The sequence below is a fragment of the Lepisma saccharinum genome, unplaced genomic scaffold (assembly GCF_977018435.1).
Source record: "Lepisma saccharinum unplaced genomic scaffold, izLepSacc3.1 HAP1_SCAFFOLD_35, whole genome shotgun sequence".
NCBI lineage: Eukaryota > Metazoa > Arthropoda > Insecta > Zygentoma > Lepismatidae > Lepisma > Lepisma saccharinum.
The window spans coordinates 3,624,821-3,648,791 of NW_028142899.1; positions in this window are offsets into that span (position 1 = coordinate 3,624,821).

Consider the following 23,971-nt stretch of genomic DNA (forward strand, 5'->3'; position numbering starts at 1 on the left):
ACCATCAAAATCTATATTTCAAATCTCCTCGAGAACGACTACAATCGGCACAAATAAATTGTTTTTATTTTATTGTTATTAGGTTAGGTTAGATTAGGTTAAGTAAAGTTAGGTTAGGTTAGGTTAGGTCAGGTCAGTTTAGGTTAGGTTAGGTCGAATTAAATCCATTGAGTGCAAAATCACTTCTGTATCTTCAACAGTAACGGAGATATGCGAGTTTGAAATTTTATATAATTCTATCGTAAAAAGTGTATAATTCGATTGTTTTATAATGTTTCAACAATCAAAATCTATATTTGAAATCTCCTCGACAACGACTACAATAGCGTCTAAATAGACTGTTTAATTTATTGTTATGAGAGTTTCCATGGTAACTAAGCATGAATATTACACATGGATTACATTTTTCCCCATGAGCCAATAGAGAGCGTCGACCTGATTCCATTGAGTGCAAAATCACTTCTGTATCTTCAATAGTAACGGAGATATACGAGTTTGAAATTTTATATAATTAAATGGTAAAATGTGTGGAATTCGATTGTTTTATAATGTTTCAACAATCAAAATCTATATTTCAAATCTCCTCGAGAACGACTACAATCGGCACAAATAGATTGTTTTTATTTTATTGTTATTAGGTTAGGTTAGGTTAGGTTAAGTAAAGTTAGGTTAGGTTAGGTTAGGTCAGGTCAGTTTAGGTTAGGTTAGGTCGACCTAATTCCATTGAGTGTAAAATCACTTCTGTATCTTCAAAAGTAACGGAGATATGCGAGTTTGAAATTTTATATAATTCTATCGTAAAAAGTGTATAATTCGATTGTTTTATAATGTTTCAACAATCAAAATCTATATTTGAAATCTCCTCGACAACGACTACAATAGCGTCTAAATAGATTGTTTAATTTATTGTTATGAGAGTTTCCATGGTAACTAAGCATGAATATTACACATGGATTACATTTTTCCCCATCAGCCAATAGAGAGCGTCGACCTGATTCCATTGAGTACAAAATCACTTCTGTATCTTCAATAGTAACGGAGATATGCGAGTTTGAAATTTTATATAATTATATTGTAAAATGTGTGGAATTCGATTGTTTTATAATGTTTCAACCATCAAAATCTATATTTCAAATCTCCTCGAGAACGACTACAATCGGCACAAATAAATTGTTTTTATTTTATTGTTATTAGGTTAGGTTAGATTAGGTTAAGTAAAGTTAGGTTAGGTTAGGTTAGGTCAGGTCGAATTAAATCCATTGAGTGCAAAATCACTTCTGTATCTTCAACAGTAACGGAGATATGCGAGTTTGAAATTTTATATAATTCTATCGTAAAAAGTGTATAATTCGATTGTTTTATAATGTTTCAAAAATCAAAATCTATATTTGGAATCTCCTCGACGACTACAATAGCGCCTAAAAAGATTGTTTAATTTATTGTTATGAGAGTTTCCATGGTAACTAAGCACGAATATTACACATGGATTACATTTTTCCCCATGAGCCAATAGAGAGCGTCGACCTGATTCCCTTGAGTGCAAAATCACTTCTGTATCTTCAATAGTAACGGAGATATACGAGTTTGAAATTTTATATAATTAAATGGTAACATGTGTGGAATTCGATTGTTTTATAATGTTTCAACAATCAAAATCTATATTTCAAATCTCCTCGAGAACGACTACAATCGGCACAAATAGATTGTTTTTATTTTATTGTTATTAGGTTAGGTTAGGTTAGGTTAAGTAAAGTTAGGTTAGGTTAGGTCAGGTCAGTTTAGGTTAGGTTAGGTCGACCTAATTCCATTGAGTGTAAAATCACTTCTGTATCTTCAACAGTAACGGAGATATGCGAGTTTGAAATTTTATATAATTCTATCGTAAAATGTGTATAATTCGATTGTTTTATAATGTTTCAACAATCAAAATCTATATTTGAAATCTCCTCGACAACGACTACAATAGCGTCTAAATAGATTGTTTAATTTATTGTTATGAGAGTTTCCATGGTAACTAAGCATGAATATTACACATGGATTACATTTTTCCCCATGAGCCAATAGAGAGCGTCGACCTGATTCCATTGAGTACAAAATCACTTCTGTATCTTCAATAGTAACGGAGATATGCAAGTTTGAAATTTTATATAATTAAATGGTAAAATGTGTGGAATTCGATTGTTTTATAATGTTTCAACCATCAAAATCTATATTTCAAATCTCCTCGAGAACGACTACAATCGGCACAAATAAATTGTTTTTATTTTATTGTTATTAGGTTAGGTTAGATTAGGTTAAGTAAAGTTAGGTTAGGTTAGGTTAGGTCAGGTCAGTTTAGGTTAGGTTAGGTCGAATTAAATCCATTGAGTGCAAAATCACTTCTGTATCTTCAACAGTAACGGAGATATGCGAGTTTGAAATTTTATATAATTCTATCGTAAAAAGTGTATAATTCGATTGTTTTATAATGTTTCAACAATCAAAATCTATATTTGAAATCTCCTCGACAACGACTACAATAGCGTCTAAATAGACTGTTTAATTTATTGTTATGAGAGTTTCCATGGTAACTAAGCATGAATATTACACATGGATTACATTTTTCCCCATCAGCCAATAGAGAGCGTCGACCTGATTCCATTGAGTACAAAATCACTTCTGTATCTTTAATAGTAACGGAGATATGCGAGTTTGAAATTTTATATAATTAAATGGTAAAATGTGTGGAATTCGATTGTTTTATAATGTTTCAACCATCAAAATCTATATTTCAAATCTCCTCGAGAACGACTACAATCGGCACAAATAAATTGTTTTTATTTTATTGTTATTAGGTTAGGTTAGATTAGGTTAAGTAAAGTTAGGTTAGGTTAGGTTAGGTCAGGTCAGTTTAGGTTAGGTTAGGTCGAATTAAATCCATTGAGTGCAAAATCACTTCTGTATCTTCAACAGTAACGGAGATATGCGAGTTTGAAATTTTATATAATTCTATCGTAAAAAGTGTATAATTCGATTGTTTTATAATGTTTCAAAAATCAAAATCTATATTTGGAATCTCCTCGACGACTACAATAGCGCCTAAAAAGATTGTTTAATTTATTGTTATGAGAGTTTCATTGGTAACTAAGCATGAATATTACACATGGATTTCATTTTTCCCCATGAGCCAATAGAGAGCGTCGACCTGATTCCCTTGAGTGCAAAATCACTACTGTATCTTCAATAGTAACGGAGATATACGAGTTTGAAATTTTATATAATTAAATGGTAAAATGTGTGGAATTCGATTGTTTTATAATGTTTCAACAATCAAAATCTATATTTCAAATCTCCTCGAGAACGACTACAATCGGCACAAATAGATTGTTTTTATTTTATTGTTATTAGGTTAGGTTAGGTTAGGTTAAGTAAAGTTAGGTTATGTTAGGTTAGGTCAGGTCAGTTTAGGTTAGGTTAGGTCGACCTAATTCCATTGAGTGTAAAATCACTTCTGTATCTTCAAAAGTAACGGAGATATGCGAGTTTGAAATTTTATATAATTCTATCGTAAAAAGTGTATAATTCGATTGTTTTATAATGTTTCAACAATCAAAATCTATATTTGAAATCTCCTCGACAACGACTACAATAGCGTCTAAATAGATTGTTTAATTTATTGTTATGAGAGTTTCCATGGTAACTAAGCATGAATATTACACATGGATTACATTTTTCCCCATCAGCCAATAGAGAGCGTCGACCTGATTCCATTGAGTACAAAATCACTTCTGTATCTTAAATAGTAACGGAGATATGCGAGTTTGAAATTTTATATAATTATATTGTAAAATGTGTGGAATTCGATTGTTTTATAATGTTTCAACCATCAAAATCTATATTTCAAATCTCCTCGAGAACGACTACAATCGGCACAAATAAATTGTTTTTATTTTATTGTTATTAGGTTAGGTTAGATTAGGTTAAGTAAAGTTAGGTTAGGTTAGGTTAGGTCAGGTCAGTTTAGGTTAGGTTAGGTCGAATTAAATCCATTGAGTGCAAAATCACTTCTGTATCTTCAACAGTAACGGAGATATGCGAGTTTGAAATTTTATATAATTCTATCGTAAAAAGTGTATAATTCGATTGTTTTATAATGTTTCAAAAATCAAAATCTATATTTGGAATCTCCTCGACGACTACAATAGCGCCTAAAAAGATTGTTTAATTTATTGTTATGAGAGTTTCCATGGTAACTAAGCACGAATATTACACATGGATTACATTTTTCCCCATGAGCCAATAGAGAGCGTCGACCTGATTCCCTTGAGTGCAAAATCACTTCTGTATCTTCAATAGTAACGGAGATATACGAGTTTGAAATTTTATATAATTAAATGGTAACATGTGTGGAATTCGATTGTTTTATAATGTTTCAACAATCAAAATCTATATTTCAAATCTCCTCGAGAACGACTACAATCGGCACAAATAGATTGTTTTTATTTTATTGTTATTAGGTTAGGTTAGGTTAGGTTAAGTAAAGTTAGATTAGGTTAGGTTAGGTCAGGTCAGTTTAGGTTAGGTTAGGTCGACCTAATTCGATTGAGTGTAAAATCACTTCTGTATCTTCAAAAGTAACGGAGATATGCGAGTTTGAAATTTTATATAATTCTATCGTAAAAAGTGTATAATTCGATTGTTTTATAATGTTTCAACAATCAAAATCTATATTTGAAATCTCCTCGACAACGACTACAATAGCGTCTAAATAGATTGTTTAATTTATTGTTATGAGAGTTTCCATGGTAACTAAGCATGAATATTACACATGGATTACATTTTTCCCCATCAGCCAATAGAGAGCGTCGACCTGATTCCATTGAGTACAAAATCACTTCTGTATCTTCAATAGTAACGGAGATATGCGAGTTTGAAATTTTATATAATTATATTGTAAAATGTGTGGAATTCGATTGTTTTATAATGTTTCAACCATCAAAATCTATATTTCAAATCTCCTCGAGAACGACTACAATCGGCACAAATAAATTGTTTTTATTTTATTGTTATTAGGTTAGGTTAGATTAGGTTAAGTAAAGTTAGGTTAGGTTAGGTTAGGTCAGGTCAGTTTAGGTTAGGTTAGGTCGAATTAAATCCATTGAGTGCAAAATTACTTCTGTATCTTCAACAGTAACGGAGATATGCGAGTTTGAAATTTTATATAATTCTATCGTAAAAAGTGTATAATTCGATTGTTTTATAATGTTTCAACAATCAAAATCTATATTTGAAATCTCCTCGACAACGACTACAATAGCGTCTAAATAGACTGTTTAATTTATTGTTATGAGAGTTTCCATGGTAACTAAGCATGAATATTACACATGGATTACATTTTTCTCCATCAGCCAATAGAGAGCGTCGACCTGATTCCATTGAGTACAAAATCACTTCTGTATCTTCAATAGTAACGGAGATATGCGAGTTTGAAATTTTATATAATTAAATGGTAAAATGTGTGGAATTCGATTGTTTTATAATGTTTCAACCATCAAAATCTATATTTCAAATCTCCTCGAGAACGACTGCAATCGGCACAAATAAATTGTTTTTATTTTATTGTTATTAGGTTAGGTTAGATTAGGTTAAGTAAAGTTAGGTTAGGTTAGGTTAGGTCAGGTCAGTTTAGGTTAGGTTAGGTCGAATTAAATCCATTGAGTGCAAAATCACTTCTGTATCTTCAACAGTAACGGAGATATGCGAGTTTGAAATTTTATATAATTCTATCGTAAAAAGTGTATAATTCGATGGTTTTATTATGTTTCAAAAATCAAAATCTATATTTGGAATCTCCTCGACGACTACAATAGCGCCTAAAAAGATTGTTTAATTTATTGTTATGAGAGTTTCCATGGTAACTAAGCATGAATATTACACATGGATTACATTTTTCCCCATGAGCCAATAGAGAGCGTCGACCTGATTCCCTTGAGTGCAAAATCACTTCTGTATCTTCAATAGTAACGGAGATATACGAGTTTGAAATTTTATATAATTAAATGGTAAAATGTGTGGAATTCGATTGTTTTATAATGTTTCAACAATCAAAATCTATATTTCAAATCTCCTCGAGAACGACTACAATCGGCACAAATAGATTGTTTTTATTTTATTGTTATTAGGTTAGGTTAGGTTAGGTTAAGTAAAGTTAGGTTAGGTTAGGTTAGGTCAGGTCAGTTTAGGTTAGGTTAGGTCGACCTAATTCCATTGAGTGTAAAATCACTTCTGTATCTTCAACAGTAACGGAGTTATGCGAGTTTGAAATTTTATATAATTCTATCGTAAAAAGTGTATAATTCGATTGTTTTATAATGTTTCAACAATCAAAATCTATATTTGAAATCTCCTCGACAACGACTACAATAGCGTCTAAATAGATTGTTTAATTTATTGTTATGAGAGTTTCCATGGTAACTAAGCATGAATATTACACATGGATTACATTTTTCTCCATCAGCCAATAGAGAGCGTCGACCTGATTCCATTGAGTACAAAATCACTTCTGTATCTTCAATAGTAACGGAGATATACGAGTTTGAAATTTTATATAATTATATTGTAAAATGTGTGGAATTCGATTGTTTTATAATGTTTCAACCATCAAAATCTATATTTCAAATCTCCTCGAGAACGACTACAATCGGCACAAATAGATTGTTTTTATTTTATTGTTATTAGGTTAGGTTAGGTTAGGTTAAGTAAAGTTAGGTTAGGTTAGGTTAGGTCAGGTCAGTTTAGGTTAGGTTAGGTCGACCTAATTCCATTGAGTGTAAAATCACTTCTGTATCTTCAACAGTAACGGAGATATGCGAGTTTGAAATTTTATATAATTCTATCGTAAAATGTGTATAATTCGATTGTTTTATAATGTTTCAACAATCAAAATCTATATTTGAAATCTCCTCGACAACGACTACAATAGCGTCTAAATAGATTGTTTAATTTATTGTTATGAGAGTTTCCATGGTAACTAAGCATGAATATTACACATGGATTTCATTTTTCCCCATGAGCCAATAGAGAGCGTCGACCTGATTCCCTTGAGTGCAAAATCACTTCTGTATCTTCAATAGTAACGGAGATATACGAGTTTGAAATTTTATATAAATAAATGGTAAAATGTGTGGAATTCGATTGTTTTATAATGTTTCAACAATCAAAATCTATATTTCAAATCTCCTCGAGAACGACTACAATCTTCACAAATAGATTGTTTTTATTTTATTGTTATTAGGTTAGGTTAGGTTAGGTTAAGTAAAGTTAGGTTAGGTTAGGTTAGGTCAGGTCAGTTTAGGTTAGGTTAGGTCGACCTAATTCCATTGAGTGTAAAATCACTTCTGTATCTTCAACAGTAACGGAGATATGCGAGTTTGAAATTTTATATAATTCTATCGTAAAATGTGTATAATTCGATTGTTTTATAATGTTTCAACAATCAAAATCTATATTTGAAATCTCCTCGACAACGACTACAATAGCGTCTAAATAGATTGTTTAATTTATTGTTATGAGAGTTTCCATGGTAACTAAGCATGAATATTACACATGGATTACATTTTTCCCCATGAGCCAATAGAGAGCGTCGACCTGATTCCATTGAGTACAAAATCACTTCTGTATCTTCAATAGTAACGGAGATATGCGAGTTTGAAATTTTATATAATTAAATGGTAAAATGTGTGGAATTCGATTGTTTTATAATGTTTGAACCATCAAAATCTATATTTCAAATCTCCTCGAGAACGACTACAATCGGCACAAATAGATTGTTTTTATTTTATTGTTATTAGGTTAGGTTAGGTTAGGTTAAGTAAAGTTAGGTTAGGTTAGGTTAGGTCAGGTCAGTTTAGGTTAGGTTAGGTCGACCTAATTCCATTGAGTGTAAAATCACTTCTGTATCTTCAACAGTAACGGAGATATGCGAGTTTGAAATTTTATATAATTCTATCGTAAAATGTGTATAATTCGATTGTTTTATAATGTTTCAACAATCAAAATCTATATTTGAAATCTCCTCGACAACGACTACAATAGCGTCTAAATAGATTGTTTAATTTATTGTTATGAGAGTTTCCATGGTAACTAAGCATGAATATTACACATGGATTTCATTTTTCCCCATGAGCCAATAGAGAGCGTCGACCTGATTCCCTTGAGTGCAAAATCACTTCTGTATCTTCAATAGTAACGGAGATATACGAGTTTGAAATTTTATATAAATAAATGGTAAAATGTGTGGAATTCGATTGTTTTATAATGTTTCAACAATCAAAATCTATATTTCAAATCTCCTCGAGAACGACTACAATCTTCACAAATAGATTGATTTTATTTTATTGTTATTAGGTTAGGTTAGGTTAGGTTAAGTAAAGTTAGGTTAGGTTAGGTTAGGTCAGGTCAGTTTAGGTTAGGTTAGGTCGACCTAATTCCATTGAGTGTAAAATCACTTCTGTATCTTCAACAGTAACGGAGATATGCGAGTTTGAAATTTTATATAATTCTATCGTAAAATGTGTATAATTCGATTGTTTTATAATGTTTCAACAATCAAAATCTATATTTGAAATCTCCTCGACAACGACTACAATAGCGTCTAAATAGATAGTTTAATTTATTGTTATGAGAGTTTCCATGGTAACTAAGCATGAATATTACACATGGATTACATTTTTCCCCATGAGCCAATAGAGAGCGTCGACCTGATTCCCTTGAGTGCAAAATCACTTCTGTATCTTCAACAGTAACGGAGATATGCGAGTTTGAAATTTTATATAATTCTATCGTAAAAAGTGTATAATTCGATGGTTTTATAATGTTTAAAAAATCAAAATCTATGTTTGGAATCTCCTCGACGACTACAATAGCGCCTAAAAAGGTTGTTTAATTTATTGTTATGAGAGTTTCCATGGTAACTAAGCATGAATATTACACATGGATTACATTTTTCCCCATGAGCCAATAGAGAGCGTCGACCTGATTCCCTTGAGTGCAAAATCACTTCTGTATCTTCAATAGACGGAGATATACGAGTTTGAAATTTTATATAATTAAATGGTAAAATGTGTGGAATTCGATTGTTTTATAATGTTTCAACAATCAAAATCTATATTTCAAATCTCCTCGAGAACGACTACAATCGGCACAAATAGATTGTTTTTATTTTATTGTTATTAGGTTAGGTTAGGTTAGGTTAAGTAAAGTTAGGTTAGGTTAGGTTAGGTCAGGTCAGTTTAGGTTAGGTTAGGTCGACCTAATTCCATTGAGTGTAAAATCACTTCTGTATCTTCAACAGTAACGGAGATATGCGAGTTTGAAATTTTATATAATTCTATCGTAAAATGTTGTTAATTCGATTGTTTTATAATGTTTCAACAATCAAAATCTATATTTGAAATCTCCTCGACAACGACTACAATAGCGTCTAAATAGATTGTTTAATTTATTGTTATGAGAGTTTCCATGGTAACTAAGCATGAATATTACACATGGATTTCATTTTTCCCCATGAGCCAATAGAGAGCGTCGACCTGATTCCCTTGAGTGCAAAATCACTTCTGTATCTTCAATAGTAACGGAGATATACGAGTTTGAAATTTTATATAAATAAATGGTAAAATGTGTGGAATTCGATTGTTTTATAATGTTTCAACAATCAAAATCTATATTTCAAATCTCCTCGAGAACGACTACAATCTTCACAAATAGATTGTTTTTATTTTATTGTTATTAGGTTAGGTTAGGTTAGGTTAAGTAAAGTTAGGTTAGGTTAGGTTAGGTCAGGTCAGTTTAGGTTAGGTTAGGTCGACCTAATTCCATTGAGTGTAAAATCACTTCTGTATCTTCAACAGTAACGGAGATATGCGAGTTTGAAATTTTATATAATTCTATCGTAAAATGTTGTTAATTCGATTGTTTTATAATGTTTCAACAATCAAAATCTATATTTGAAATCTCCTCGACAACGACTACAATAGCGTCTAAATAGATTGTTTAATTTATTGTTATGAGAGTTTCCATGGTAACTAAGCATGAATATTACACATGGATTACATTTTTCCCCATGAGCCAATAGAGAGCGTCGACCTGATTCCCTTGAGTGCAAAATCACTTCTGTATCTTCAACAGTAACGGAGATATGCGAGTTTGAAATTTTATATAATTCTATCGTAAAAAGTGTATAATTCGATGGTTTTATAATGTTTCAAAAATCAAAATCTATATTTGGAATCTCCTCGACGACTACAATAGCGCCTAAAAAGATTGTTTAATTTATTGTTATGAGAGTTTCCATGGTAACTAAGCATGAATATTACACATGGATTACATTTTTCCCCATGAGCCAATAGAGAGCGTCGACCTGATTCCCTTGAGTGCAAAATCACTTCTGTATCTTCAATAGACGGAGATATACGAGTTTGAAATTTTATATAATTAAATGGTAAAATGTGTGGAATTCGATTGTTTTATAATGTTTCAACAATCAAAATCTATATTTCAAATCTCCTCGAGAACGACTACAATCGGCACAAATAGATTGTTTTTATTTTATTGTTATTAGGTTAGGTTAGGTTAGGTTAGGTCAGGTCAGTTTAGGTTAGGTTAGGTCGACCTAATTCCATTGAGTGTAAAATCACTTCTGTATCTTCAACAGTAACGGAGTTATGCGAGTTTGAAATTTTATATAATTCTATCGTAAAAAGTGTATAATTCGATTGTTTTATAATGTTTCAACAATCAAAATCTATATTTGAAATCTCCTCGACAACGACTACAATAGCGTCTAAATAGATTGTTTAATTTATTGTTATGAGAGTTTCCATGGTAACTAAGCATGAATATTACACATGGATTACATTTTTCTCCATCAGCCAATAGAGAGCGTCGACCTGATTCCATTGAGTACAAAATCACTTCTGTATCTTCAATAGTAACGGAGATATGCGAGTTTGAAATTTTATATAATTATATTGTAAAATGTGTGGAATTCGATTGTTTTATAATGTTTCAACCATCAAAATCTATATTTCAAATCTCCTCGAGAACGACTACAATCGGCACAAATAGATTGTTTTTATTTTATTGTTATTAGGTTAGGTTAGGTTAGGTTAAGTAAAGTTAGGTTAGGTTAGGTTAGGTCAGGTCAGTTTAGGTTAGGTTAGGTCGACCTAATTCCATTGAGTGTAAAATCACTTCTGTATCTTCAACAGTAACGGAGATATGCGAGTTTGAAATTTTATATAATTCTATCGTAAAATGTGTATAATTCGATTGTTTTATAATGTTTCAACAATCAAAATCTATATTTGAAATCTCCTCGACAACGACTACAATAGCGTCTAAATAGATAGTTTAATTTATTGTTATGAGAGTTTCCATGGTAACTAAGCATGAATATTACACATGGATTACATTTTTCCCCATGAGCCAATAGAGAGCGTCGACCTGATTCCCTTGAGTGCAAAATCACTTCTGTATCTTCAACAGTAACGGAGATATGCGAGTTTGAAATTTTATATAATTCTATCGTAAAAAGTGTATAATTCGATGGTTTTATAATGTTTCAAAAATCAAAATCTATATTTGGAATCTCCTCGACGACTACAATAGCGCCTAAAAAGGTTGTTTAATTTATTGTTATGAGAGTTTCCATGGTAACTAAGCATGAATATTACACATGGATTACATTTTTCCCCATGAGCCAATAGAGAGCGTCGACCTGATTCCCTTGAGTGCAAAATCACTTCTGTATCTTCAATAGACGGAGATATACGAGTTTGAAATTTTATATAATTAAATGGTAAAATGTGTGGAATTCGATTGTTTTATAATGTTTCAACAATCAAAATCTATATTTCAAATCTCCTCGAGAACGACTACAATCGGCACAAATAGATTGTTTTTATTTTATTGTTATTAGGTTAGGTTAGGTTAGGTTAAGTAAAGTTAGGTTAGGTTAGGTTAGGTCAGGTCAGTTTAGGTTAGGTTAGGTCGACCTAATTCCATTGAGTGTAAAATCACTTCTGTATCTTCAACAGTAACGGAGATATGCGAGTTTGAAATTTTATATAATTCTATCGTAAAATGTGTATAATTCGATTGTTTTATAATGTTTCAACAATCAAAATCTATATTTGAAATCTCCTCGACAACGACTACAATAGCGTCTAAATAGATTGTTTAATTTATTGTTATGAGAGTTTCCATGGTAACTAAGCATGAATATTACACATGGATTTCATTTTTCCCCATGAGCCAATAGAGAGCGTCGACCTGATCCCCTTGAGTGCAAAATCACTTCTGTATCTTCAATAGTAACGGAGATATACGAGTTTGAAATTTTATATAAATAAATGGTAAAATGTGTGGAATTCGATTGTTTTATAATGTTTCAACAATCAAAATCTATATTTCAAATCTCCTCGAGAACGACTACAATCTTCACAAATAGATTGTTTTTATTTTATTGTTATTAGGTTAGGTTAGGTTAGGTTAAGTAAAGTTAGGTTAGGTTAGGTTAGGTCAGGTCAGTTTAGGTTAGGTTAGGTCGACCTAATTCCATTGAGTGTAAAATCACTTCTGTATCTTCAACAGTAACGGAGATATGCGAGTTTGAAATTTTATATAATTCTATCGTAAAATGTGTATAATTCGATTGTTTTATAATGTTTCAACAATCAAAATCTATATTTGAAATCTCCTCGACAACGACTACAATAGCGTCTAAATAGATTGTTTAATTTATTGTTATGAGAGTTTCCATGGTAACTAAGCATGAATATTACACATGGATTACATTTTTCCCCATGAGCCAATAGAGAGCGTCGACCTGATTCCCTTGAGTGCAAAATCACTTCTGTATCTTCAACAGTAACGGAGATATGCGAGTTTGAAATTTTATATAATTCTATCGTAAAAAGTGTATAATTCGATGGTTTTATAATGTTTCAAAAATCAAAATCTATATTTGGAATCTCCTCGACGACTACAATAGCGCCTAAAAAGATTGTTTAATTTATTGTTATGAGAGTTTCCATGGTAACTAAGCATGAATATTACACATGGATTACATTTTTCCCCATGAGCCAATAGAGAGCGTCGACCTGATTCCCTTGAGTGCAAAATCACTTCTGTATCTTCAATAGACGGAGATATACGAGTTTGAAATTTTATATAATTAAATGGTAAAATGTGTGGAATTCGATTGTTTTATAATGTTTCAACAATCAAAATCTATATTTCAAATCTCCTCGAGAACGACTACAATCGGCACAAATAGATTGTTTTTATTTTATTGTTATTAGGTTAGGTTAGGTTAGGTTAAGTAAAGTTAGGTTAGGTTAGGTTAGGTCAGGTCAGTTTAGGTTAGGTTAGGTCGACCTAATTCCATTGAGTGTAAAATCACTTCTGTATCTTCAACAGTAACGGAGTTATGCGAGTTTGAAATTTTATATAATTCTATCGTAAAAAGTGTATAATTCGATTGTTTTATAATGTTTCAACAATCAAAATCTATATTTGAAATCTCCTCGACAACGACTACAATAGCGTCTAAATAGATTGTTTAATTTATTGTTATGAGAGTTTCCATGGTAACTAAGCATGAATATTACACATGGATTACATTTTTCTCCATCAGCCAATAGAGAGCGTCGACCTGATTCCATTGAGTACAAAATCACTTCTGTATCTTCAATAGTAACGGAGATATGCGAGTTTGAAATTTTATATAATTATATTGTAAAATGTGTGGAATTCGATTGTTTTATAATGTTTCAACCATCAAAATCTATATTTCAAATCTCCTCGAGAACGACTACAATCGGCACAAATAGATTGTTTTTATTTTATTGTTATTAGGTTAGGTTAGGTTAGGTTAAGTAAAGTTAGGTTAGGTTAGGTTAGGTCAGGTCAGTTTAGGTTAGGTTAGGTCGACCTAATTCCATTGAGTGTAAAATCACTTCTGTATCTTCAACAGTAACGGAGATATGCGAGTTTGAAATTTTATATAATTCTATCGTAAAATGTGTATAATTCGATTGTTTTATAATGTTTCAACAATCAAAATCTATATTTGAAATCTCCTCGACAACGACTACAATAGCGTCTAAATAGATTGTTTAATTTATTGTTATGAGAGTTTCCATGGTAACTAAGCATGAATATTACACATGGATTTCATTTTTCCCCATGAGCCAATAGAGAGCGTCGACCTGATTCCCTTGAGTGCAAAATCACTTCTGTATCTTCAATAGTAACGGAGATAAACGAGTTTGAAATTTTATATTAATAAATGGTAAAATGTGTGGAATTCGATTGTTTTATAATGTTTCAACAATCAAAATCTATATTTCAAATCTCCTCGAGAACGACTACAATCTTCACAAATAGATTGTTTTTATTTTATTGTTATTAGGTTAGGTTAGGTTAGGTTAAGTAAAGTTAGGTTAGGTTAGGTTAGGTCAGGTCAGTTTAGGTTAGGTTAGGTCGACCTAATTCCATTGAGTGTAAAATCACTTCTGTATCTTCAACAGTAACGGAGATATGCGAGTTTGAAATTTTATATAATTCTATCGTAAAATGTGTATAATTCGATTGTTTTATAATGTTTCAACAATCAAAATCTATATTTGAAATCTCCTCGACAACGACTACAATAGCGTCTAAATAGATTGTTTAATTTATTGTTATGAGAGTTTCCATGGTAACTAAGCATGAATATTACACATGGATTACATTTTTCCCCATGAGCCAATAGAGAGCGTCGACCTGATTCCCTTGAGTGCAAAATCACTTCTGTATCTTCAACAGTAACGGAGATATGCGAGTTTGAAATTTTATATAATTCTATCGTAAAAAGTGTATAATTCGATGGTTTTATAATGTTTCAAAAATCAAAATCTATATTTGGAATCTCCTCGACGACTACAATAGCGCCTAAAAAGATTGTTTAATTTATTGTTATGAGAGTTTCCATGGTAACTAAGCATGAATATTACACATGGATTACATTTTTCCCCATGAGCCAATAGAGAGCGTCGACCTGATTCCCTTGAGTGCAAAATCACTTCTGTATCTTCAATAGACGGAGATATACGAGTTTGAAATTTTATATAATTAAATGGTAAAATGTGTGGAATTCGATTGTTTTATAATGTTTCAACAATCAAAATCTATATTTCAAATCTCCTCGAGAACGACTACAATCGGCACAAATAGATTGTTTTTATTTTATTGTTATTAGGTTAGGTTAGGTTAGGTTAAGTAAAGTTAGGTTAGGTTAGGTTAGGTCAGGTCAGTTTAGGTTAGGTTAGGTCGACCTAATTCCATTGAGTGTAAAATCACTTCTGTATCTTCAACAGTAACGGAGTTATGCGAGTTTGAAATTTTATATAATTCTATCGTAAAAAGTGTATAATTCGATTGTTTTATAATGTTTCAACAATCAAAATCTATATTTGAAATCTCCTCGACAACGACTACAATAGCGTCTAAATAGATTGTTTAATTTATTGTTATGAGAGTTTCCATGGTAACTAAGCATGAATATTACACATGGATTACATTTTTCTCCATCAGCCAATAGAGAGCGTCGACCTGATTCCATTGAGTACAAAATCACTTCTGTATCTTCAATAGTAACGGAGATATGCGAGTTTGAAATTTTATATAATTATATTGTAAAATGTGTGGAATTCGATTGTTTTATAATGTTTCAACCATCAAAATCTATATTTCAAATCTCCTCGAGAACGACTACAATCGGCACAAATAGATTGTTTTTATTTTATTGTTATTAGGTTAGGTTAGGTTAGGTTAAGTAAAGTTAGGTTAGGTTAGGTTAGGTCAGGTCAGTTTAGGTTAGGTTAGGTCGACCTAATTCCATTGAGTGTAAAATCACTTCTGTATCTTCAACAGTAACGGAGATATGCGAGTTTGAAATTTTATATAATTCTATCGTAAAATGTGTATAATTCGATTGTTTTATAATGTTTCAACAATCAAAATCTATATTTGAAATCTCCTCGACAACGACTACAATAGCGTCTAAATAGATTGTTTAATTTATTGTTATGAGAGTTTCCATGGTAACTAAGCATGAATATTACACATGGATTTCATTTTTCCCCATGAGCCAATAGAGAGCGTCGACCTGATTCCCTTGAGTGCAAAATCACTTCTGTATCTTCAATAGTAACGGAGATATACGAGTTTGAAATTTTATATAAATAAATGGTAAAATGTGTGGAATTCGATTGTTTTATAATGTTTCAACAATCAAAATCTATATTTCAAATCTCCTCGAGAACGACTACAATCTTCACAAATAGATTGTTTTTATTTTATTGTTATTAGGTTAGGTTAGGTTAGGTTAAGTAAAGTTAGGTTAGGTTAGGTTAGGTCAGGTCAGTTTAGGTTAGGTTAGGTCGACCTAATTCCATTGAGTGTAAAATCACTTCTGTATCTTCAACAGTAACGGAGATATGCGAGTTTGAAATTTTATATAATTCTATCGTAAAATGTGTATAATTCGATTGTTTTATAATGTTTCAACAATCAAAATCTATATTTGAAATCTCCTCGACAACGACTACAATAGCGTCTAAATAGATTGTTTAATTTATTGTTATGAGAGTTTCCATGGTAACTAAGCATGAATATTACACATGGATTACATTTTTCCCCATGAGCCAATAGAGAGCGTCGACCTGATTCCATTGAGTACAAAATCACTTCTGTATCTTCAATAGTAACGGAGATATGCGAGTTTGAAATTTTATATAATTAAATGGTAAAATGTTTGGAATTCGATTGTTTTATAATGTTTCAACCATCAAAATCTATATTTCAAATCTCCTCGAGAACGACTACAATCGGCACAAATAAATTGTTTTAATTTTATTGTTATTAGGTTAGGTTAGATTAGGTTAAGTAAAGTTAGGTTAGGTTAGGTTAGGTCAGGTCAGTTTAGGTTAGGTTAGGTCGAATTAAATCCATTGAGTGCAAAATCACTTCTGTATCTTCAACAGTAACGGAGATATGCGAGTTTGAAATTTTATATAATTCTATCGTAAAAAGTGTATAATTCGATTGTTTTATAATGTTTCAACAATCAAAATCTATATTTGAAATCTCCTCGACAACGACTACAATAGCGTCTAAATAGACTGTTTAATTTATTGTTATGAGAATTTCCATGGTAACTAAGCATGAATATTACACATGGATTACATTTTTCCCCATGAGCCAATAGAGAGCGTCGACCTGATTCCCTTGAGTGCAAAATCACTTCTGTATCTTCAATAGTAACGGAGATATACGAGTTTGAAATTTTATATAATTAAATGGTAAAATGTGTGGAATTCGATTGTTTTATAATGTTTCAAAAATCAAAATCTATATTTGGAATCTCCTCGACGACTACAATAGCGCCTAAAAAGGTTGTTTAATTTATTGTTATGAGAGTTTCCATGGTAACTAAGCATGAATATTACACATGGATTTCATTTTTCCCCATGAGCCAATAGAGAGCGTCGACCTGATTCCCTTGAGTGCAAAATCACTTCTGTATCTTCAATAGTAACGGAGATATGCGAGTTTGAAATTTTATATAATTATATGGTAAAATGTGTGGAATTCGATTGTTTTATAATGTTTCAACCATCAAAATCTATATTTCAAATCTCCTCGAGAACGACTACAATCGGCACAAATAGATTGTTTTTATTTTATTGTTATTAGGTTAGGTTAGGTTAGGTTAAGTAAAGTTAGGTTAGGTTAGGTTAGGTCAGGTCAGTTTAGGTTAGGTTAGGTCGACCTAATTCCATTGAGTGTAAAATCACTTCTGTATCTTCAACAGTAACGGAGATATGCGAGTTTGAAATTTTATATAATTCTATCGTAAAATGTGTATAATTCGATTGTTTTATAATGTTTCAACAATCAAAATCTATATTTGAAATCTCCTCGACAACGACTACAATAGCGTCTAAATAGATTGTTTAATTTATTGTTATGAGAGTTTCCATGGTAACTAAGCATGAATATTACACATGGATTTCATTTTTCCCCATGAGCCAATAGAGAGCGTCCACCTGATTCCCTTGAGTGCAAAATCACTTCTGTATCTTCAATAGTAACGGAGATATACGAGTTTGAAATTTTATATAATTAAATGGTAAAATGTGTGGAATTCGATTGTTTTATAATGTTTCAACATTCAAAATCTATATTTCAAATCTCCTCGAGAACGACTACAATCGGCACAAATAGATTGTTTTTATTTTATTGTTATTAGGTTAGGTTAGGTTAGGTTAAGTAAAGTTAGGTTAGGTTAGGTTAGGTCAGGTCAGTTTAGGTTAGGTTAGGTCGACCTAATTCCATTGAGTGTAAAATCACTTCTGTATCTTCAACAGTAACGGAGATATACGAGTTTGAAATTTTATATAATTCTATCGTAAAATGTGTATAATTCGATTGTTTTATAATGTTTCAACAATCAAAATCTATATTTGAAATCTCCTCGACAACGACTACAATAGCGTCTAAATAGATTGTTTAATTTATTGTTATGAGAGTTTCCATGGTAACTAAGCATGAATATTACACATGGATTTCATTTTTCCCCATGAGCCAATAGAGAGCGTCGACCTGATTCCCTTGAGTGCAAAATCACTTCTGTATCTTCAATAGTAACGGAGATATACGAGTTTGAAATTTTATATAATTAAATGGTAAAATGTGTGGAATTCGATTGTTTTATAATGTTTCAAAAATCAAAATCTATATTTGGAATCTCCTCGACGACTACAATAGCGCCTAAAAAGGTTGTTTAATTTATTGTTATGAGAGTTTCCATGGTAACTAAGCATGAATATTACACATGGATTTCATTTTTCCCCATGAGCCAATAGAGAGCGTCGACCTGATTCCCTTGAGTGCAAAATCACTTCTGTATCTTCAATAGTAACGGAGATATGCGAGTTTGAAATTTTATATAATTCAATGGTAAAATGTGTGGAATTCGATTGTTTTATAATGTTTCAACCATCAAAATCTATATTTCAAATCTCCTCGAGAACGACTACAATCGGCACAAATAAATTGTTTTTATTTTATTGTTATTAGGTTAGGTTAGATTAGGTTAAGTAAAGTTAGGTTAGGTTAGGTTAGGTCAGGTCAGTTTAGGTTAGGTTAGGTCGAATTAAATCCATTGAGTGCAAAATCACTTCTGTATCTTCAACAGTAACGGAGATATGCGAGTTTGAAATTTTATATAATTCTATCGTAAAAAGTGTATAATTCGATTGTTTTATAATGTTTCAAAAATCAAAATCTATATTTGGAATCTCCTCCACGACTACAATAGCGCCTAAAAAGATTGTCTAATTTATTGTTATTAGAGTTTCCATGGTAACTAAGCATGAATATTACACATGGATTACATTTTTCCCCATGAGCCAATAGAGAGCGTCGACCTGATTCCCTTGAGTGCAAAATCACTTCTGTATCTTCAATAGTAACGGAGATATACGAGTTTGAAATTTTATATAATTAAATGGTAAAATGTGTGGAATTCGATTGTTTTATAATGTTTCAACAATCAAAATCTATATTTCAAATCTTCTCGAGAACGACTACAATCGGCACAAATAGATTGTTTTTATTTTATTGTTATTAGGTTAGGTTAGGTTAGGTTAAGTAAAGTTAGGTTAGGTTAGGTTAGGTCAGGTCAGTTTAGGTTAGGTTAGGTCGAATTGAATCTATTGAGTGCAAAATCACTTCTGTATCTTCAACAGTAACGGAGATATGCGAGTTTGAAATTTTATATAATTCTATCGTAAAAAGTGTATAATTCGGTTGTTTTATAATGTTTCAAAAATCAAAATCTATATTTGGAATCTCCTCGACGACTACAATAGCGCCTAAAAAGATTGTTTAATTTATTGTTATGAGAGTTTCCATGGTAACTAAGCATGAATATTACACATGGATTTCATTTTTCTTCATGAGCCAATAGAGAGCGTCGACCTGATTCCCTTGAGTGCAAAATCACTTCTGTATCTTCAATAGTAACGGAGATATACGAGTTTGAAATTTTATATAATTAAATGGTAAAATGTGTGGAATTCGATTGTTTTATAATGTTTCAACAATCAAAATCTATATTTCAAATCTCCTCGAGAACGACTACAATCGGCACAAATAGATTGTTTTTATTTTATTGTTATTAGGTTAGGTTAGATTAGGTTAAGTAAAGTTAGGTTAGGTTAGGTTAGGTCAGGTCAGTTTAGGTTAGGTTAGGTCGACCTAATTCCATTGAGTGTAAAATCACTTCTGTATCTTCAACAGTAACGGAGATATGCGAGTTTGAAATTTTATATAATTCTATCGTAAAATGTGTATAATTCGATTGTTTTATAATGTTTCAACAATCAAAATCTATATTTGAAATCTCCACGACAACGACTACAATAGCGTCTAAATAGATAGTTTAATTTATTGTTATGAGAGTTTCCATGGTAACTAAGCATGAATATTACACATGGATTACATTTTTCCCCATGAGCCAATAGAGAGCGTCGACCTGATTCCATTGAGTACAAAATCACTTCTGTATCTTCAATAGTAACGGAGATATGCGAGTTTGAAATTTTATATAATTAAATGGTAAAATGTGTGGAATTCGATTGTTTTATAATGTTTCAACCATCAAAATCTATATTTCAAATCTCCTCGAGAACGACTACAATCGGCACAAATAAATTGTTTTTATTTTATTGTTATTAGGTTAGGTTAGATTAGGTTAAGTAAAGTTAGGTTAGGTTAGGTTAGGTCAGGTCAGTTTAGGTTAGGTTAGGTCGAATTAAATCCATTGAGTGCAAAATCACTTCTGTATCTTCAACAGTAACGGAGATATGCGAGTTTGAAATTTTATATAATTCTATCGTAAAATGTGTATAATTCGATTGTTTTATAATGTTTCAACAATCAAAATCTATATTTGAAATCTCCTCGACAACGACTACAATAGCGTCTAAATAGACTGTTTAATTTATTGTTATGAGAGTTTCCATGGTAACTAAGCATGAATATTACACATGGATTACATTTTTCCCCATGAGCCAATAGAGAGCGTCGACCTGATTCCATTGAGTGCAAAATCACTTCTGTATCTTCAATAGTAACGGAGATATACGTGTTTGAAATTTTATATAATTATATTGTAAAATGTGTGGAATTCGATTGTTTTATAATGTTTCAACAATCAAAATCTATATTTCAAATCTCCTCGAGAACGACTACAATCGGCACAAATAAATTGTTTTTATTTTATTGTTATTAGGTTAGGTTAGATTAGGTTAAGTAAAGTTAGGTTAGGTTAGGTTAGGTCAGGTCAGTTTAGGTTAGGTTATGTCGAATTGAATCCATTGAGTGCAAAATCACTTCTGTATCTTCAACAGTAACGGAGATATGCGAGTTTGAAATTTTATATAATTCTATCGTAAAAAGTGTATAATTCGATTGTTTTATAATGTTTCAAAAATCAAAATCTATATTTGGAATCTCCTCGACGACTACAATAGCGCCTAAAAAGATTGTTTAATTTATTGTTATGAGAGTTTCCATGGTAACTAAGCATGAATATTACACATGGATTACATTTTTCTCCATCAGCCAATAGAGAGCGTCGACCTGATTCCATTGAGTACAAAATCACTTCTGTATCTTCAATAGTAACGGAGATATGCGAGTTTGAAATTTTATATAATTAAATGGTAAAATGTGTGGAATTCGATTGTTTTATAATGTTTCAACCATCAAAATCTATATTTCAAATCTGCTCGAGAACGACTACAATCGGCACAAATAAATTGTTTTTATTTTATTGTTATTAGGTTAGGTTAGATTAGGTTAAGTAAAGTTAGGTTAGGTTAGGTTAGGTCAGGTCAGTTTAGGTTAGGTTAGGTCGAATTAAATCCATTGAGTGCAAAATCACTTCTGTATCTTCAACAGTAACGGAGATATGCGAGTTTGAAATTTTATATAATTAAATGGTAAAATGTGTGGAATTCGATTGTTTTATAATGTTTCAACAATCAAAATCTATATTTCAAATCTCCTCGAGAACGACTACAATCGGCACAAATAGATTGTTTTTATTTTATTGTTATTTGGTTAGGTTAGGTTAGGTTAAGTAAAGTTAGGTTAGGTTAGGTTAGGTCAGGTCAGTTTAGGTTAGGTTAGGTCGAATTGAATCTATTGAGTGCAAAATCACTTCTGTATCTTCAACAGTAACGGAGATATGCGAGTTTGAAATTTTATATAATTTTATCGTAAAAAGTGTATAATGCGATTGTTTTATAATGTTTCAAAAATCAAAATCTATATTTGGAATCTCCTCGAAAACTACAATAGCGCCTAAAAAGATTGTTTAATTTATTGTTATGAGAGTTTCCATGGTAACTAAGCATGAATATTACACATGGATTTCATTTTTTTTCATGAGCCAATAGAGAGCGTCGACCTGATTCCCTTGAGTGCAAAATCACTTCTGTATCTTCAATAGTAACGGAGATATACGAGTTTGAAATTTTATATAATTAAATGGTAAAATGTGTGGAATTCGATTGTTTTATAATGTTTCAACAATCAAAATCTATATTTCAAATCTCCTCGAGAACGACTACAATCGGCACAAATAGATTGTTTTTATTTTATTGTTATTAGGTTAGGTTAGGTTAGGTTAAGTAAATTTAGGTTAGGTTAGGTTAGGTCAGGTCAGTTTAGGTTAGGTTAGGTCGACCTAATTCCATTGAGTGTAAAATCACTTCTGTATCTTCAACAGTAACGGAGATATGCGAGTTTGAAATTTTATATAATTCTATCGTAAAATGTGTATAATTCGATTGTTTTATAATGTTTCAACAATCAAAATCTATATTTGAAATCTCCTCGACAACGACTACAATAGCGTCTAAATAGATAGTTTAATTTATTGTTATGAGAGTTTCCATGGTAACTAAGCATGAATATTACACATGGATTACATTTTCCCCCATGAGCCAATAGAGAGCGTCGACCTGATTCCCTTGAGTGCAAAATCACTTCTGTATCTTCAATAGTAACGGAGATATACGAGTTTGAAATTTTATATAATTAAATGGTAAAATGTGTGGAATTCGATTGTTTTATAATGTTTCAACAATCAAAATCTATATTTCAAATCTCCTCGAGAACGACTACAATCGGCACAAATAGATTGTTTTTATTTTATTGTTATTAGGTTAGGTTAGGTTAGGTTAAGTAAATTTAGGTTAGGTTAGGTTAGGTCAGGTCAGTTTAGGTTAGGTTAGGTCGACCTAATTCCATTGAGTGTAAAATCACTTCTGTATCTTCAACAGTAACGGAGATATGCGAGTTTGAAATTTTATATAATTCTATCGTAAAATGTGTATAATTCGATTGTTTTATAATGTTTCAACAATCAAAATCTATATTTGAAATCTCCTCGACAACGACTAAAATAGCGTCTAAATAGATAGTTTAATTTATTGTTATGAGAGTTTCCATGGTAACTAAGCATGAATATTACACATGGATTACATTTTCCCCCATGAGCCAATAGAGAGCGTCGACCTGATTCCCTTGAGTGCAAAATCACTTCTGTATCTTCAATAGTAACGGAGATATACGAGTTTGAAATTTTATATAATTAAATGGTAAAATGTGTGGAATTCGATTGTTTTATAATGTTTCAACAATCAAAATCTATATTTCAAATCTCCTCGAGAACGACTACAATCGGCACAAATAGATTGTTTTTATTTTATTGTTATTAGGTTAGGTTAGGTTAGGTTAAGTAAAGTTAGGTTAGGTTAGGTTAGGTCAGGTCAGTTTAGGTTAGGTTAGGTCGAATTAAATCCATTGAGTG